Source organism: Macaca nemestrina, chromosome 6 (genome assembly GCF_043159975.1).
Source record: "Macaca nemestrina isolate mMacNem1 chromosome 6, mMacNem.hap1, whole genome shotgun sequence".
NCBI classification, from domain to species: Eukaryota; Metazoa; Chordata; class Mammalia; order Primates; family Cercopithecidae; genus Macaca; species Macaca nemestrina.
In genome coordinates, this window is record NC_092130.1 from 149,814,468 (window position 1) to 149,835,398 (window position 20,931).

General features: G+C 35.9%; 1 long non-coding RNA gene across 1 annotated transcript in view; it reads right to left on the minus strand.

The window, feature by feature from the left end:
- LOC105473007 (uncharacterized) overlaps positions 1–19,947 on the minus strand; it is a 42,364-nt gene extending 22,417 nt beyond the window's left edge. The window contains exon 1 of the long non-coding RNA XR_981999.2: positions 19,887–19,947. This is a non-coding gene — a long non-coding RNA (uncharacterized lncRNA). The remainder of the gene's footprint in view (positions 1–19,886) is intronic.
- Positions 19,948–20,931: the final 984 nt, after the last annotated feature.

The window sequence follows — 20,931 nt, forward strand, 5'->3', positions numbered from 1 at the left end:
ACTTTGCCCATTATCCAAATGTACATTATTCTAAGACAAGACAAGTAATGATATGATTCAGATATCATTTACAAGAATCTCTGGATTGGAAGTGGGGTGAATACAGAGAAACTCTCATTTGACTTCTTTCATTTATAGCTGCAAAGTATTCATAGAGGATACATAAGATTCATTAGAGAGGAAGCTGCTAATCTCAAAATAAATATTTTCATTTTAAAAATGGAGACTAAATAGGTATTAGATCAACTTTCTTCTAATGTCCAGTGTCAACCAGTGTGCAGCACCCAGCCCATGCCTAGCACATGGTTGAAGCTCATTTGCTCTTGGTTCCTAACCTGTCCATTCTTTTTCACTTAACTGTGTTTCCCATTAGTGCATGATACTCCCCAGGAAGGATATATTCTCTCGTGATATTCTATGGGTTACCTTTGTTTTTGTGCTGTTCATCTCATTACAAATCTTTCTATTCATTCTTTTTCACACACACACAAAAAGGCTGCATTGATCATTTCAGCATCCACCTTTAAATCTTGTCCCTGCTCCTGCTAACAACCATGTCTCTGTGGCTCCTTCAGATCCTGGAGTTCTCTGTAAAAATATCATGGTTCTCACTGTAACACTGTGACTAACATCAAGACCATTCTAAACAAACACTTGGAACATTTAATCATGGGAATTTAGAAGACACAGGAAGTACTGTGGGACGTGAGATTCTCTATGTTCATTTGCATTGAAAAGATAACTGATTTTCAGTTTTACTTTGGGATGCTATGCTATGCATTGCTATGTTTATTTAGAGGTGGCTACATTTCATAGCTTGCAGAATATTTCACTGAGAAATCATATAAACTTTGACAAATATTTTGTTTTATTGTGAGAATGCGCTAGTTGGGTTATTCTAACAGGAAGGCGAAGTTCTAGCTTTAAATGCCATTATCTGTGCACGCTTGCTAGGCTTCTAACTTTGGTGCAGTGCTTTCAAAGATTACCAAGCCCCAGGGTACCTAGGGAGCATTAAGCACAGGCCATTGAGAGGATAAACCATGCATGCTTTGTAAGCATGCACAACAAATACCCATCTGAAAAAGCACTTGCTTTACGTATTCAGTGACTGAGTTGCAAGCACCGGCACCTCAACGCCTCTGCTTAGTGAGAAACTCATTTCATATTCTATTTCATTTTAGCCCCTGGAATAGTTCATGCATTGGTCTAAGTCCTAGAAAAATAAAGGTGGATATGCTGCAGTTCTTGTCCTCAAGGAGCTTATGGCTTAGGGATAAGCCATATGCATCCATATAGCAGGTGTCGTGCAGTGAGGTAAGTATTAGCCAGTTACAAACGTGAATGGACATTGATGTTGCGCTATGAAGAGTGAGTTAAATTATGCCAGTCAGAAAGGTGGGAGGAAGGGGCCTTTCATAAAGAAGGCAGCATGATCCAGAGGCAGGGATGACAGAGTATGGGGTTTTACTCATGAGTGAGCTCCCGGAAGTTGTTAGGGCCAGAAATACAGGTTTGGGAAGTTATTGACTTTTTGGCAGTTGCTGAAGTCACGGGAGGATATTATTGAAGGAAATAATGTAGAGAAAATAAGGAAAACGCCAACAATAACAGACAAGTGTAGGAAGAGAATATAGTAAAAGGGACTAACAAAGGAAAGTCAGAGAAGTTTAGGGAAAAGCAAGTGTGGAGATACTGAAGCCAAAGGAGGAGCTTGAAGAAAAATGAGAGGTTGACATGCATATTCCATGGAAATAGATCTAAAAAACACCATCTTAAAACATTGGTGGTCCTCCTGCACACCAAAGGATTTTTGTTGTTGTTGCTATTTTAAGATGTTGTAAGATATCACTAAAAATGTAAATGTTCTCAGAAGAGATTTTGTCCCATGTGGACATATTGAGTGTCAAATCAGTGTTTTCCTCTCCAATGTTGGAACCGTGGCATAATTATAATTTTATAAGGATGCTGAGATGTAATTGTTTTTTTTTTTTTTAGTAGGCCTAGGGTTAGTTGTGGACTACATTGAGAAGTATATGAAATCAGTTTTGGCACCCCGCCTTTATCTCGAGCCAAATTCTAGAAAAGATGGTCTGCTGGTACTTAAAAGAGAAGTGCTAATAACTCACAGCCAAAGTGAAATCACTCAGAAGGGTCTTGCCAAGTCCCTCTTTTGAGTTTGATAGGTTGTAAAATCCCTCTTCTGCATTTGATAGGCAGCACACAGATACTATCCTTAGATTCAGAGGCTGCTTTCCCACAGAGAACCGAACAATTAGGGGAGCCTCAGGAGATTAAGCAAGGAGTGTTAACCAGGTGATCCTTGCATATCTGGGGGGAGGACTCTGACCCCGCGTTGTTCAATATTTTCATAGCAATTTAGATGAAATCCTAGGGAATAAACCAATGGAGAGATGCCACAGGGAGGCAGATATCAATTGTGTAAAAGGTAGCCCTGTCTCGTAGTCACAGCTGTGCAAAAATGATTTGGGCCTTGTCAAAGGCAGAAAGCTCTTAATGACTGGAGGGATTGAGTGCTGTAAAATCCTAGATGTTTCAGGGTCATTTTCTGCTTATGGGGAAGGATTGGATTTGGTCACCACTGTTTTCTTTCCAAGTCCAGGATTTTCTATTCTAAGGACATTCTCTATATCTGTGTAGTCTGAGTGAGCTTATGCAATAATCGTGAATTAAGACACTTGCCCCAAGAATGGCGTTCCCTTTGACCACTTCTCCCTAGCTATACACCACCCCCACCATTGAGCCTGACTCTTTAAAGCAATTATAAATCACAGACCACATTCATAAAGAATTGTGGGAGAGTGTCTATGGCATATTTAGACCTTTTCACTTATTATCTGTAGCAGATTACATCTCAATGGTTCAACCTTTCTCTATCATTGAAGAAAAAAATCCTGTTTTTTAAGTTCTGAAAAGCAGGCAAATATTAAGTGAATCATATATGCAGAGGGCTGAAACAGTGTCCTAGAAATGATTCTCCTCAAGGTCAGGGACACATGCTTATTTTATCTTCTTTCCATAATCTGTGTTTAGGGCATAGCCACTATTACGTAGGATCAGATCATAACCTACATGCTCCCATATTGTCAGGCTCTGAACTGTCTGCATTAGGGCCACTAATTTACTTCACTCCACACCAATTAGTTAAACCAACTAGGGATTTAAATATATGCTTGCTCCTTTTGCAAAGAAAAAGAAATATCTCTACTTCCTGACAACCTCCCTGCTTGTCACTTGATTCATTTAGGGAAATAGACTCATGCCAAGCTTTTGCACAAGAACTTCGTTTTAGAATTTCATACATTCTTGGATTCAGCGGATCAGAATCCATTTTTTTTTTCTTTTCAGTTATATATTCAGGAAACCACATTAAGCTAAATAATCGCATGATTATTGTGACAATTCAGGATTACTAAATACAGAACTTCACACTTGGCTAAAAGCCAATGTTGTTTTCCGTCTCTTTTTTGACATCGTTTTTCTGCAGAAGAGACTCAATGAGATGTTAAAGAAATTTTACAGGAATTCCATGACTGTATTCTGTTTCCCTATCTTGTATTTTACTTTTGGGTGCCCTCTTGGGTATATATAAAATGGTCTTGTTAGTCTATTATCCCTTTAAGCCACATGATTCTGGAAACCAGTTGGCATTAATATTTGTGACAGGTATTTGAAAAATTGGTGGCAAAATAACTTTCTTGAAAGGCAGAACAAAAGAATTAGGAGATGTAGGCATCTTCTAATATCCTATATGACTGGCAATGATTTGTCCCTATTGTGGTTCTTCTCTGACCTATTAGTGAAAGGCAAAATTCTAAAGAAATGTTTAATTCACATGTGCATCTAGTGTAACAAAAACTCTTGTGTTAACGTGCAGGCTGCACGGAGAGGCAGTCTGTGAATAACAAAAAAAAGTATTTACCTCTTCCTATAATTACTGTGGCTTTTTGTACTAGTACCCTTCATCTTATTAACATCACAGTAGGGTGGTGTCTCTGACTGGTACAGCGGGCGCCTATCTTCCTGCTCCTGGGGAGACTTTTCAAAGAGGTCTTCAAATACTGTTTGCTCCTTCTCGTGAACTTTGCCACGTTCCCTCCTTTAAAAAAAAATTAAAGATCAAACTTATAAAACAGAAATGTCTAATTGATCAAGAGTCCTGAATTCAATCTTTTGAAAATCACTTGGGTTTTGTCTTAATAAATATAGGGCCCATGTAGAAATTTTGGCATTTATTGGAGCTCTATAAAAAACTCCCCCAAATGATGTTTTATGTAAACTTGGACACTGGAGCTTAGACTCTGTCTATAATCCCCAAGTGCTTTCATAAAATAAATTTTTAAAATATGCAAATGATTCATTTTTGTTTATCTTGTTTGTTTTAGCCAAGACTCAGAATCTCTTTATATTGGCATATCATTAATGTATCTATAAATTAAATGACTCTTTTATTATATGAATGGTGTAAAAATTTTTTTTTAAGTTATTCCCAAGGAAGACTGACTTTTTTTGGCTTTAAAAATGTTTAATGGAGTTTTGGAATTTTCTCACTATGAAAACTGACTTTCTAAGTTCAGTTCTATGGCAGGATTTTCAGATGAGCTAAGACAGTTATAGTGCAATTTAGATAAAAAGTACACTGTTGAATGAAATGAGAGAGCATTAACTAAACAGCTAGAGCACTTTAAATTTCTTCAGTTTTATAGCAAGGTTTTATTGTCTTAAATTGTATTTTCCCTAGATCATTATACCTAAAAGATGCATGCACTCGTATGCTGATTGCCATGCTATTCACAAATTGCAAAGACGTAGAATCAACCTACATGTCCATCCATGATGGATTAGATAAAGAAAATATGGTGCATATACATTAGGGAATATAATGCAGCTATAAAAAAGAATGAAATCATGTTCTTTGCAGCAAAATGGATGGATGTGGAGATAATAATTCTAATCAAATTAACACAGGAATAGAAAACAAAATACTGCATGCTGTCACTATAAGTGGGTGCTAATCATGGAGCACACATGGACATAAACATAAGAACAATAAACACTGCTACAGGGGGTAGGGAAGGATGAGGCTGTGGGTTGAAAAACAACCTATTGGGTACTATGTTCACTATGCGGGTGCAATATCCTTATGTAACAAACATGTATCTAAAATAAAAGTTGAAATTAAAAAAATTATGTTCTCCTGCGTAACACTAAGGTTTAGTCTGAGATTTTCCCACAGTTTAATTGACTTGGAATATTAACCAAGACAGGTGGATTTCTGGCTATAAATATATGTATGATGACAAACCAATGATACAAGCACAGTGAGGTAGTACAATAAAAGTAGCGTATTAAAGAACTTTTTCTTTTTTGGTATTTGAAACCTATTTTTGAAGGTCATAAACACATATGCCTCAGCACATCATCAATCATGACATGCATATTTCCATTTGTGCTTAAAATTAAAAGCTTTCTAGAAATCACAGCATTACTTAGTTCACAGTAGCTCTTTCTCTAGAAGGCTTTTCAATTTATAACTTTTCCGTGGGTGTCTGAATGGATAGTAGGAGTGGAAGACAATATGATAGAAACAAAAGAAAAATCTAACTTAAAGGAAGACTCCAAGCAGCTTCTTAGGCAATGCTGGAGGTCCTCGTGGATGCATGTGAGCTGCAGAAAAGGTTAAGGGAGTTCTAATGAGGGATTATTGCATTTTCTGCATGCTTATGCTTTTCTTATTCTGTTTGATAGTAGATTATTCCTTAATTTATCCTCCGCTCAAATAGCGTCTTTAGTCTTTATTTTCTGATTATGTGTATTTGTTCCATTTGGCAGTCACTAAGGAGATAGAGAAACAAGTAGGTCATGAGATCCGATATTATTACCAGCAGTAACTAATTAAACCTGGCAGAACCAAACTGCAAATGTAGACATTGGAAGACAAACTCATCAGCTGTAAAAAGGGGAGAGATGTGAAAAATGGCACATACAGATACCGCAGCTATGGAACAAACTATCATAATTATGGCTTGAGCAAACCTGGTTATGCAAGGGGGTGAGAGGGAAAGCGTGTGCCAGATTAAGAAGAGCTCATCTCAGAAAGCATGGCAGACTGCAACTGCATTGCTGAATTCTTAATTCCATCCTTAATTAATTTTTATCATATAACACCTTTTCTTTTAAGCACTTGTGTAGGAGACGTTAAGAGCTTGAGTTAGTTGAAAAATTTAGAAAATGTTGCACCGTCATTGAAGATATTTTACATTTTGACATTTTATGTCAAATAATACATTCGTCTCTTGATAATTAGATTGTAATTCAAAGAAAGATTGTATTGCAGTGCCATGTATTTGATATCTCCAAAGACCGCAGCATAGTCCTGTGCAAAAACCTGGTGAGCAGTATATGCTGAGTGAATTAAGGTTTAAAAGGCACATCAACATTTAGAGGGGTTTTAGATCATCATTATCTAATTATTATCAGTGTACAGTATTATAGAAAGCATTTGATTTTCTTGAGTTTTTGAAATCTTGTTATAGCTATAAATGTAAAAAGCTGTAAGTTATAATTTTAATGCAATCTTAGAACAAAAGATACAAGTAACAAGTAATAGAGCTTTATTTCTTCTATCATATAATAAACTGTGAATGTAAAGCTAATTTTATATTAATTAAATGATATTCCTGGAATTTAATTTGGTTTACTTCCTTAGTTGAATGCACACTTCTAACTGTCATTATGCTTGATGCTGTTTTTCTATGATAGGAATAATAGTGAACTTTGCAGCAATTGTCGGTTGGGGTTCTTATTTGTTTCTATAGTATGGCTTTGGTCCACACGGGGAAATTGTGTTGCAGTGCATACTGAGAACAAAAATAGTGCAAATATAGGAAGAGGGAACTATCAGGAAAGAGAAAGATGCCAGAAACTTGAGGCTTTTGGGGATGAGGTTGAGAGTGATACGTTTTATTCAGGAGATGCAGACCCAGTTCAATTGTAAGCTAGGCATGAAGATTGCAGGAATGTTTGATTTGAGGAGAAGAGGATATGGGCTCTGCTTTGGAACTCTAAAATAAAAGTGGTTTCTGTGCTAAATAAAGAAATAGATTTTTTTTTTCAGGGATTTTGTCTGAAATGGAATAATGAGTTAGCCTGAGAGTCCTCTAGGCAGTAAAACAAATTACAAACATGGTTCCAAAAGCTGACTATGATATGGAGTAAGGCTCTCCCATATTTTACTCAGATGCTAGATGTGTTGGAAAAGCCCTAAGTGCTTAGGAGTTCCAGCAGAATAGAACCGTAGCGGTGATGTAGATGTCTTAGAGTTATTGGGGAGGGGACTTGATACCACTGTGGTAGCCTCTACATGGTATTTGGTAGCCAAAATTCATAGCTATTTAAAAAGTCCTTCTGTATAGCCAATTTGGTTCTTGTTTCCTCAACCCAATTCACTTATGCATAAGGTTGCCAGAGTAAATACAGGATACTCGGTCAAATTTGAATTTCAGATAAACAATGAATTTTATTTTAGTACAACTATATTCCAACTATTGCATGGTATATGCTTGTATACTCAAAATAATTATCACTTCTGTAGGAAAAAAATAAGATGATAAATATTCTGAATCTTTCAGATTTTAGATAAATTCCAGTCATCTTTTTGATATAAAAGGTGTTTAGCTAGCAAACAATTAATTAGCAAAATACTTTTTTGAAATGGAAGGTTTTGTATTATAACTAATTTCTTTTGAAATTTTTATTTATTTTATTTTATTTTATTATTTTATTTTTATTTTTTTGAGACGGAGTCTCGCTGTGTCGCCCAGGCTGGAGGGCAGTGGCGCAATCTCGGTTCACTGCAGGCTCCACCTCCTGGATTCACTCCATTCTCCTGCCTCAGCCTCCTGAGTAGCTGGGACTACAGGCGCCCGCCACCTCACCCGGCTAATTTTTTGTATTTTTAGTAGAGACGGGGTTTCACCGTGTTAGCCAGGATGGTCTTGATCTCCTGACCTTGTGATCCGCACGCCTCAGCCTCCCAAAGTGCGGGGATTACAGGTGTGAGCCACCACACCCAGACATTATTTAAATTTTTAAAAATGAGGATGATGATTTCAATAGTTTTTGGGGAACAGGTGGTGTTTGGTTACATGGATACGTTCTTTAGGTGTGATTTCTGAGATTCTGGCGCACCCATCATATGAGCAGTGTACACTGCACCCAATATGCAGTCTTTTGTCCCTCACTCCCTTCCCACTCTTCACCCCAAATTCTCAGAGTCCATTATATCATTCTTACTCCTTTGCATCTTCATAGCTTAGCTCCTACATAACATAAGTAAGAACATATGATGTTTGGTATTCCATTCCTAAGTTACTTCACTTAGAATAATGGTTTCCAACTCCATCCAGATTGCTGCAAATGACATTATTTTGTTCCTTTTTATGACTGAGTAGTATTCCATGATGTATGTGTGTGTGTGTGTGTGTGTGTGTGTATGATATATATATATATATTACATTTTCTTTATTCACTTGTTGGTTCATGGGCATTTAGGCTGGTTCCATATCTTTGCAATTGTGAATTTTGCTGCTATAAGCATGCATGTGCAAGAATATTTTTCATATAATAACTTGTTTTCCTCTGGGTAGATACCTAGTAGTGGGATTGCTGAATCAAATGGTAGTTTCCCTTTTATTTCTTTAAGGAATGTCCACACTGTTTTCCATAGTGGTTGTACTAGTTTACCTTCCCACCACCACATCCACACAAACACCTATTTTTTTAAAATTTTTAAATTGTGACCATTCTTGGAGGAGTAAGGTGGTATCACATTGTGGTTTTTATTTTCCTATCCATTATAATTAGTGACGTTGAGCATTTTTCTGTATGCTTGTTGGTCATTTGTATATCTTCCTTTGAGAATTGTCTATTCATGTCCTTAGCCCACTTTTTGATGGGATTGTTTTTTTCTTGCTGATTTGTTTGAATTCTTTGTAGACTCTGTATATTAGTCCTTTGTCAGATATATGGATTGTGAAGATTTTCTCCCACTCTGTGGGTTGTCTGTTTACTTTGCTGATTATTTCTTTTGCTGTGCAGAAGTCTTTTCGTTTAAATTCCATCTATTTATCTTTGTTTTTATCACATTTGCTTTTGGGTTTTTGGTCATGAAGTCTTTGCCTAAGTCAATGTCTAGAAGGATTTTTCTGATGTTATCTTTTAGAATTTTTATGGTTTCAGGTCTTAGATTTAAGTCTTTGATCCATCTTGAGTTGATTTTTATATAAGGTGAGAGATGAGGATTCAGTTTCATTCTCCTGCACGTGGCTTGCCAATTATCCCAGGACCATTTGTTGAACAAGGTCTCCTTTCCCCATTTTATGTTTTTGTTTGCTTTGTCAAAGATCAGTTGGCTGTAAGTATTTGGTTTTATTTCTGGGTTCTCTATTCTGTTCCATTGGTCTATGTGCCTATTTTTATACTAGTACCATGCTGATTTGGTGACTATGGCCTCACAGTATAGTTTGAAGCCAGGTTATGTGATGCCTTCAGATTTGTCTGCAAACAGAGACAATTTAACTTCCTCTCTTTTGATTTGAATACCTTTATTTCTTTCTCCTGCCTGATTGCCCTGGCCAGAACTTCCAATACTACATTGAATAGGAGTGGTGAGAGTGGGCATCCTTGTGGGCAAATTTTTTTATTACTGCTTCAATCTTATTAGTTGTTATTGGTCTGTTCAGAGTTTCTGTTTCTTCCTGGTTGAAAGTAGGAGGGTTGTATATTTCCAAGAGTTTACCACCTCCTCTAGGTTTTCTAGTTTGTGCACATATAGGTGTTCATAGTAGTCTTGAATGATTTTTTGTATTTCTGTAGTATTGGTTGTAATATCTCCTATTTCATTTCTAATTGAGCTTATTTGGATCTTCTCTTTCTTGTGTTGGTTAATCTCACTAAAGGTCTATCAATTTTATTAATCTTTTCAAAGAGCCAGCTTTTGTTTCATTTATCCTTCTCTCTCTTTTTTTTTTTTTTTTTTTTGCTGGTTGTTATTTTTTCAACTTCATTTAGTTCTACTCTAATCTTTGTTTCTTTTCTTCTGCTGGGTTTGGGTTTGGATTGTTCTTGTTTCTATACTTTGGTGAGGGTGACCTTAGATTGTCTGTTTGTGCTCTTTCAGATTTTCTGATGTAGGCATTTAATGTTATGAACTTTCCTCTTAGCACCCCTTTTGTTTTATCCCAGAGATTTTGATGGGCTGTGTCATTATTTTTGTTCAGTTCAAAGCATTTTTAAATTTCCATCTTTATTTCATTGTTGACTCAATCATTCAGGAGCAGATTATTTAATTTCCATGTGTTTGTACTGTTTTGAGGGTTCCTTTTGGAGTTAATTTCCAATTTTATTCCAATCTTGTCTGAGAGAGTACTTCGGTTTTCTTAAATTTATTGCGACTTGTTTTGTGGCCTGTCGTGGTCTATCTTGGAGAATGTTCCATGTGCAGTGCTGAGATCGTGCCCCAAGTTACAAGCCTCCCCACTGAAAAAACAAGCAGGGCTATTAGGCCTTGCTCTCTCAACATGCCTGCATCCTTGGCTGTGGCTTCTGCGCTTGTATCTGCACTTCTTATTTGCACTGCCACCCCGTCACCCCTGCTGCCTCTTCCTCCTCCCCACTCCTCCCCACTCCTCCCCACACTCCCCTTCTGGATTCTGTTCAGGAAAATTCGTGCTCAGTTGAAATTATTAAAAAATTCAGCTAGGAGCTTCCTTCACCCTCTGACCCCTCCCCAGTTTCACTGGCTGCCTTCATATAATTACTTTCTGACATTTATTTTTGCATAGAGGAAGGCTGAAGCTAATATTTTTAAAATTATTGTCCTCCTAGAATACTTCTTGGGTTACCTATTTATCTTTGAAATTTAAGTTTTTATTGAGATATTTCTAGTTGTTCAGTTCTGATTAAATTTGCCTAGGCAAAACGTCAGGTTTTTCTTTTTCTTTTTTTTTTCTGATTAAAATGTTTCTTTCTATACATATAACTACCAGTTCTGAACTAATTACTCTTTTAACTTCTCCCAAGAAGTTTACTATTTTTAGTTTGCATCCCTGTTTTCTCTGTTTGTGCCTGGTATCTTTCCTTCTGTTTTTTACTCCATTTAGTTTTCCCTTAATTCTTTTTGTCATAATGTTGATTTAACTTTTTTTTTGCAGTTTTATATCTGCTTTATTGTTTCTATAAGTGATTTATTGTGTTTGTTTTATTTTTAAATTATTGAACACTATTTAATGTATATTCTTATTAAAAGTAAGTTTCTTTGTGGGTATGTAAGAAACTGCTACCTTCTGTTTTTTAAATATTGTAAAATAAATTTATTTCAGGGAAAAATAATATTCCTATAAATTCCTTTATTTTCTTGGGTATTTTAAAAACTTGATTGTGAATGCTTTTCTATCTAGTTACTATGACTGATAAAGAAAATATTTCCAAGAATGGTGATATTAAATTGACTTAATTTACATTTTGGTTAAATGTTTTCTGTGTGACTACAGTTGCAGATAGTTCAGACAGTTATTTAAAGTAATTTTGATTTTAGTTCTATTGACGTACATATGAAAGACATACAGGGTGATTAAAGTCACAGTTCTTTGCTCAAATGAAACCTGAAGAAAAAAGATACAGTTTAAGGTTCCTTCTCAATGCTTATTTCTATCATAAATCAATGGCTAAAAATAAAACAAAAAACCTGGGTGGTTAAAAATTATACTTCCTTCATTAGGCCATACATACCTGATAAGAGAAAATTCTTATCTCAAGATTGAATCCTATATGATATTATCTCATTATTTGCCATATTCTTTTTGACACAGCCTTACTGAATTAAATCTATCATTATATTTTTATTGTGTCTTTACTTCTGGATTTTTCAATAAGGGTAAACTAGATAAAATACCTTTATTGCCATTCTTTTTCTTTTTCCATGGTTTCAATTCTGCTGCCTTTTATAAAATCTCCTGTTGGCTTTAAAGGTTGAACTAATAGACTTTCTGAGCTGGAAAGGGTCTCTGACCCGCTTTGACTTTCCTCCAATGAATCTGTGGTTTCCCAGTCTCCACATTGATCTTTGTCTCTATACTCAAGTCACTGCATTATTTATTCACCTATCAGAATCCTATCTTCCAAAACTTTATGGCAGAGAGTAAATAACTGAAACAAGAATTCTTGAATGTGAAATTTAAAACAGGTTCTAGAGAGGTCAGCGGGTATACCAGATGTACATGCCATATTCCAACCTCATCCCTTTTCAATGTGTGCTTTCTGTGAACAGCCTTTCAGCACTCATTGTTCATCCACAGACTTTCCCTTGCCCAGATTTCTAGTAAGCTCTTCTTTCTGTTACAATGACTTATTTGAACACTGGCAATATCTTATGTTTCCCTCAGAATCTTTATCTTGAAGATGTGTTGTCACCTATCAACTAGTAGTTCTGCCAATGGTAATGCCATGTTAATGTTCCAAAAGAAGGGCTTGCCTTTTATTGGTCTTATGTCCACTTGTTTAGAAAACTACATTCTAGCTATGTAGTTTTCATAGTCTTTTTATATTTATTTTTTTAAAACCTAGTAATGATTTATTACAGTGAGTTCATTGATCTATTTACGGCAATAACATTGGTTTGGAAAGTGAGTTACGCTGCAAAAAATAGAATGTAAACAACCATTTGGGAGGAAAACAAAGGAATTTGATCTTCAGGACTTAAATCATTCTATGTGTAACACACCTAGCAATCTACTTATGATCCTTTTTAGGCAGACACATAATTATTCAACCTAAAATCTAAAACATGACTTTATAAGAAATGTAGAAGAAAAAACTCTCCCTTTTCAAGGCTAATCTACAACTACTGCTTTCTTAGAAGCTCTTAGTTACTTTGAATTTCTTTTCCCATCTCACTTAATATGTTTTTAAAATCTTTTTATGTTAAGGAGATGCAGTATATTGTGGAAAGGCTAACCAACTAAAAGTCAGAAGTCTGAGTTTTAGTCTTAGCTTGATATCTAAATATAATAGCTGACTGCTGACATTAAGTTGCATTTTCTAGTCTGTCTCATCCTCGGTTTTCCTAATGTGTAAAATAAAGAGGTGGAAGTCTGAGACATTATCCAAATTCATTCGTAATGGCAGATAAATGTAGATTACCTGAAATGTGTACTGTCACTGATTTTTTTCTTCTTCCTTAGCAAATGAGAGTTCATCTAAAATTATAATAGTTGCTAAAACAAAGAAATTAATCCTGATGACTGAAAGAAAACCCTTTCACTTGATCTGCATCTTTAAAAGCATAATTTCTATTTTGCCATATTAAAGGAAATAACTACCCAGAAAGCAACTATAACCATTTTAACCATCCATATACATGGTATAGAACAAGAAACAGACTACAATAAGAATTTAAATTATACTATCATGATGAAATTTAGACCAGCGCAAGTTGTTTGTTTTGTTTTGTTTTTTGAGACGGAGCCTTGCTCTCTCACCCAGGCTGGAGTGCAATGGCACAATCTTGGCTCACTGCAACCTCTGCCTCCCGGGTTCAAGTGATTCCCCTGCCTCAGCCTCCCGAGTAGCTGGGACTACAGGCGTGTGCCACCACACCCAGCTAATTTTTTGTATTTTTAGTAGAGATGAGGTTTCACCGTGTTAACCAGGCTGATCTCGATTTCCTGACCTTGTGATTCACCCGCCTCAGCCTCCCAAAGTTCAGGGATTATAGGCGTGAGCCACCACGCCCAGCCCAAGTTTTAACTTATTCTATAGTGATTTCCCCAAAATGGCAAATTTTACGTAGTCTTTCTGAGATGTCAACACAATTAAAAAGTTATGATTATGATTGGTGCAAGAAATATTTCAGTACTAGATTAGAATGGGTTTCTGAAAGTCTTGCATTTCAAAACTTCCATGTTTCCAGTGTGAGAAGAATCATAATTTTCATCATTGGATACTTCATTTCTTTCTCATAAAACATGATATTGATGAAAAAGGGTGAGTTCTTTTTTAGCTGTTTTTTTTTTTCCTTTAATGAGTGCTCCAATACATCAAAGAGCAGACTTCTCTATTTTTCCATTGGCCAGGCTCCAATTTTGTTCAGGCTATCTACTATTTATCCTATTTTTCACAGAGCACATGTTGACCCAGAGAAAATACTAATTTGGTCATTTCCTCACTCATCTGAAGCAACAGCTACAAATTATTTATTTGTTTTAAATACGTCAGATGTTTCTGGGAACATGACCAAAGAAGGATGAAAGTATGGGTTTAGAAATTCAAACAAAATAATGAGATCAAACTCTCTTGGGTAGAAGGTAATTGGAAGTACTATTTGATTCATTCTCCACTAGTCATAGTATCTTTTATTGTAAACCACAAGCTGACCCAACTGTATACTTTTTATTAAGGAATAATCCCTATTTAAAAAACTCCTTTAGAACTAGAATGCTATGCTTCTTGACCCAGAGAAAATAAACTCTGAAGGGTTGTACATTTAAAAACAAAACAAATTCAAGCAAATCTGAATCCACAGACACTTGACTGGTCCAATTTCCATGATGGTGTAATAGAAAGTATTAACTTTCTTAAGTTAACAGCTTGCTATTAATATTTGTCATTTCATTGATTTACAATACTTCAGTGAATGGTACAACGTTTGATAGATAGGCTTCTGTTGTAGTCCATTTGTGTTGCTCTAGAGGAATACCTGAGGCTGAGTAATTGCTAAAAAAAATATTATTTGGCTCATGGTTCTGCAGGCTGTATGAGAAGCATGGGACCAGCATCTGCTTCTGGTGAGGGCCTCTGGCTGCTTCCACTCACGATGGAAGGTAAAGAGGAGACAGCATTTGCAGAAGTTACATGGTGAGAGAGGAAGCAAGAGAGAGGGAGATGGAGGTGCTGTTTTTAACAACAAGCTCTCACAAGAACTAATAGAATGAGAACTTACTTCCTCAGAAAGGGCATTAATCTATTCATAAGGGATCTGCCACCATGACCCAGAAAACCTCCCACTAAGTCCCAACTACACTGGAAATCAAATTTCAAGATGAGATTTGAAAGGGTAATACAAACCAAACTATAGTAGCTTCTTAAGAATTTTGCTGATTTTAATCTATTAGCTATTAATGTATGTATTTCTCATGTATTGAGTTAGTCTATTCACTAGAAAATATAATGCTAAATTTAATTATATGCCCCATATGTTCAAAATCAATAAAACCTTGTACCTAAAGTAGAAATATGTTGGTTCTTTTAATGAAATGTGGTCAAATAATATGAGATCAAAATAGTTAAGGGTACTAAATACAGAATTGAGGATTCAAATCTCTGTTACTAATGCTGATTCACAGAAAGATGTGAGAAAAGTTTTCCCCTGATCTGTTGTGAGTAATTATAGTAATGAGGCACCTTGAAAATGTAAGCTGTTAATTAATAAGGCTATGTCTAATTGTATCTTCTTTAAACCAGTGTCTGGTATTTTGAACAATAATCAGATACCAATATCCTTCACATATTCAGAGTTTTAACCACCATCTCTTCATAACTTACTCTTAATCCAGTCTGTCTAGCTTTGTCTATATTTAGTCAATCAAGTATCTTCTATTTCTTGGAATAATTACTTTATTCTAATGTTTTTCCTCTTGGGGAAGTTGTAGTTTATGTTCTTCTCCAAGTCAGTTTAATTTACATCACTGTCTTTTACTTACCACATGTAATCTTTGTTTCCAAAAATGAGACATCTTAGTTATTCTTTGAATCTGTCTACGCTTATTTTCAAACTTTTTTCAACATAATAACTTTAATATTTTAGTCACAGACATAACAGAGTCCCATTCTCTGCATAAAATGAAGAAAGTTTTGATAGTGACTTTGGAGCAATTAGTATACTCAAATGTTAAATGGGTACTAATTTAAGGCCAGATGATATGCCAATTAATGTTAAAATTAATCAAGCACTTGGGATGAATGAATAATGGAATGAGCATGGCTGGAAACAGAATTGATTATATAGAATATAAAGTTAACAAAATCTGCCGTAATTCAGAATAAAATTTAGAGATGCAAAATATAAAAGTAAGTATAACAAATCTTCAAATAATCTCTATAGAAGACAAAATAATTATAAAAGTTAATAGGACACATTTTCCCCCAAAAGTAGAAAGTTCAGGTTTTGGGAGACCTTGAGGGCAAACTGAATACTAAGACAAATCATGAAAAAGACTAGTGTAGAACACCAACATGGCACAAGTACACATATGTAACAAACCTGCACGTTATGCACATGTACCCTAGAACTTAAAGTATAATAATAATAAATAAATAAATAAAAGAAATCATTCTATTTTAATTTCAAAATTCCAAAGGAACGGAATAATTCTTAAAAGCTCCTGGAGACATGGAGGTCATTTGTTTACAACAGGAAGAGAATAATTATCTTAGCAACTCTGAATCCTAGAAAGCAACGCAACCAGGACTTAAAAGTTATAGCAAAAATAATTGTCAACTTGTAAAATTCTCCAGTATACTTCAAAATGTCTATTACATATCGTATCCAAATTTACATTTTGAACATGTATAAATCCAGACCATTACACATAATACCCTATATGAAAAATTATCCAGCAGGTACTTAGGATAAAAAAGGAGAGAGTATGAATTGATACACCACCAGGGCAATGGCTAAATATGACCAGGAGAATGTTTAAAAAAATTAACCGGGCGTGGTGGCGGGCTCCTGTAATCCCAGCTACTCCGGAGGTTGAGGCAGGAGAATTGCTTGAACCCGGGAGGCAGAGGTTGCAATGAGCCAAGATCACGCCATTGCACTCCAGCCTAGGCTACGAGTGTGAAACTCTGTCTCAAGAAAAAAAAAAAAAAGAAAAAAAGGAGTTGGGAACGGTATAGAAGATTTTGAAAGCTATAGTTTTCATTTTCATTGTTGACAAAGGAAGAATTAAAGGTGTATTTTATTTAATTTTACATCCCTAGCCACTAGTATAACTGAGAAATCTACTAAGGTTAACCCTTGGTTTCTGGGGACAGGAGGCATTGAGATATTTTTACTTTTCCATCCTTCTGTATTACTTGAGATTTATTTTACTGTGTTGAGTGCAATGTTTTATAATGATAATGATAAAAATACCTAGTTTTAGAAAGAAAAGTTCCCATGTCTTTGACATTGGGTTAAAGAAAACATAGCAAACAGCGAACAATTTTAACAGTGCCATCTTTTTCAAATCTTGTAGATGTTTTAGATGTTGGAGTTTAATGCTCTGTGGTTACAGTCTTTTTTTTTTTTTTTTTTTTTTTGAGGTAGAGTCTCACTCTGTCACCCAGGCTGGAGTGCAATGGCACAATCTTGGCTCACTGCAAGCAATTCTCTGCCTCAGCCTCCCGAGTAGTTAGGATTACAGGGCACCCGCCATCACGCCCAGCTATTTTTTGTATTTTTTGTTTGTTTGTTTGTTTTTTTATCCAGAGACAGGGTTTCACCATGTTGGCCAGGCTGGTCTCGAACTCTTGACCTCAGGTGATCCACCTGCCTTGGCCTCCCAAAGTGCTGGGATTACAGGTGTGAGTCACCGCTACCTGTCCATGTTGTTACAGTCTTGAAGTTCTTAATAATTGTATTTTTGACTCTGTGTTTTAAAAGTGAAGTTCAACGAAACAATATAATGTGACCTGGGGGTTTGGCGTCTTGGAGCCTCAAAAGGGCTGCTGCACTTTGGATTGTGCGGGCGGAGATGTCTGCATCTGCCCATGCCTTCTGCCTGTAGGGGGCACTTGGGTGTTGGCCCAGGGAAAATCAGGATTAGGCAAGTGCCTCGTGGTGTTTCAGAGGAGAATAAGACTGTGGCTATCTTCTCCGAAGGCTGTACTCATTCAAATACTAAGGGCATCCCAGCAGGGAAGTTGCAATCTGTTGTACTACACCAATCTGATGTGGGATGGAGTCACAGGCCCTTGGGAGGAAATGATTGACTTCTCTGTTCCCAGTCAGGACCACAAATTTTCATTTTGCACTAGGCCCTGCAAATTATGTAGTCAACCCCAAGAGGCAACTTCATGGAGAACAACGGCAAGATGTCATTGGGCACTAGCCTGCCATTTCTACTGGGGTCATGATTTTGACTCCTTTTGCCAGGAGATGATGTAGTGTCAGGAATTCTTGTCCACGTTCATGTTAGTACTTCTGACACAACCATAGCCACTTTCTAAATTTCTTGCCTCTTTCTCATTCCCAGCAGTATTTCCTCTCAGAATAGGGACCATACAGCCAGAAACTTCATAAAACATCTCACTTACCTTTGTTGCCAGTCCTAATTCCAAATCATGCAGTGGATTCTTTCCTACCTAACTCATCTCTTTTGATAATTTTATTTCCATGTATTTGACTTCTGCTGTAGGAGGCCCTCATTCATACTTTTTCTTACAGTTCCACTACTTTATTTTTCATACTTGCAAAGTCTTTTTTCCTCATCCCTAATGCAGTGGTATGATTTAATCTTATCTCCTACAAGATCCAAAACTCGGTGGAATTTTGCATTTTTACTAGTATTTTTTTCTTTCCTAAGCCATTTTCCATTTTGGAAATGGCATTTTTCAATATATCCTTATTTGTTTTTTGAGATTGTGTTGAATGCTTTGTCTAAATAGAAATGTGGATCTTCCAAAATTTGGTAGTTCTTTTGTGCTTTAATAAAGCTTATTCCTGCAGGTCTTTGTTTAGGTTTCATTTGAAATAATTTCTGAGTACCTACCTTCTATAAGGCACTGGGGGCTAACAACCTACTCATGAAACTTCTTAGAGTTTTTCAACAGGGATGCTTTTATTTGTTTGAAATATAGAGAAAAAACATATTTGTTTCTAAACTATGTGGTGGACTGAATTGTGCCCCTCTCATTCACGTGTTTGAAACCTGACAACCAATGTGATGTTATTTGGAAATGAGGCTTTTAGGAAGTAATTAAAATTAGATTAGGTCAAAAGGATGGTGGGGACCTCCATGATGGAATTAATGTACTTTTCAGTCACCCAGTCTGTGGCATTCTGTTATGGCAGCCCAACCTCACTAAGACAAACTAAAAGTACTTTCAATCTAGTTTGTTTTTGATTTCGATATTTAGTTGACTATTAAGCATATTTCTTATAAAATTCATATTAGTGATTCAAGTATTACCTCTAGTGTTTCTTTTTTTTTCATCCTTTCTCACGTAGTCACTAGAATGACACAGATTTTCTACTCTAGACAACTATAATAGCAAATAAGAGAAGAAAGAAGGAAGGTAAAGTGGGAAGAAGAAAGTATGTTAGAAATATTTGCCAGATCACTTGGTCTTCTAAGTTTGGAAAACATCAACAAACTTTAAAGAGTGTCTTGCCTTCACATTCCTTGATAAAAATTAGTTGAGGGTTCAGGCAATGCTATAAATATATTCTTGGGAAAGGCAGAAAGGAAGACATAAAAATGTAATAGTTACTGTGTCTTCCAAGTACCAGGCATTGTCCTAAATGCTTTACATATGCTACTTTGTTTTGTCTTCACAATCTCTCTGGGAAGCAAGTATTATTATCCCATTTATATAAATGGAATTGAGGCTTAAAATGTTAATTTTCTATAGCCTGACAATTTAAGGGTGTTAGAATTCAGCTAATATATGTCTGTCCGATTTTGTGACACTCTACTAAACCACTCTGAGAATTCTATTCTTTCTTATTTATATTTGCTTTGTTTTCCTTATAAACTCAGTGGACTAATACTCAACTTTAATTTTAACAAGAAAGCCTGCTGCCTGACCTGTAAGAACCTTACCTTTTCTCTTAGGAGTCATCTTAATTTAAAGAGCTGCCAGTCTATGAAGGGTCAGTAATCTCTTTCCTGTTGAATTATCATGCCTCATCCAGTTTGTTTTATGGCTTCAGATTAGAGTCAAAGTCCTCTTTTGTTATTCATTGTTTTGATTCAATAAGGACAGAGTTGGTTAATATTTTACTGGGAAGATTCCCAGTGGTCACATTCTGGCATGCGAAAAAAATTGGATTTATTTATCAATATATAACCAGCTGTGTGGGAGATGTCTTCCTTTAAACCCCCCTTTTTTTTCTTGTTAGGTAGTTTATTTGGGAGCAAGGCAAATAATGGGTAAGGAGACACATTTTGGGTTTTTGGTCTTTCGAAGAGAAGAGTCATTCTGGGAACACTTTCCTAATCCTGCCTCTCATAACCCCAGTGTTTAAACTCCTAATTTAGAAAATCATGGATAAAAGCTAAGCCAAAATCAACATGAGGGAAAGAAAATTGTGATCCACATCAACTTCTACGACAGCTATTCTTTGTAGCAGTCCACTGACCTCTTAAATTAATAAACAACATGGCCCTGGACGTCAGGTAGACTCAGCAGTAGCAAGATGAGATTAATAATAACCTAACATCACCAGCTACAACTGTACAGACAGTGCTTGGGCATGCTACTTGAAAGGCCTATTCAGAAATTATGTTTCTAGACTTTTTTTTTTGATACTCCTGGCAGCTGTCTGTCCTAGGGCTCTTTGTTTCCATTCATTTTCTTCTCTTAGTTTTGAAATTTTATTCAAAACTTTTGTATAATATGTAGAAAACATTAATCCTATATATGAACTGTATCAAAAGCAAGAAAATAGTAATCATCAGGTCCCTGGCTATTCTTTTGTATTTAGACAACATGCTGCATCAGAAAGAGTGCCATTTTCGGAATTCAACCATACCGTTTAATAATATTAGAATAATTTTAATGATACCTGGACATTTTCACTGTTTCCTGTGGCTTCATTGGATTGCTTCCATATGAGTTTATTGGGGCTGTCTTTACAATGTAGCA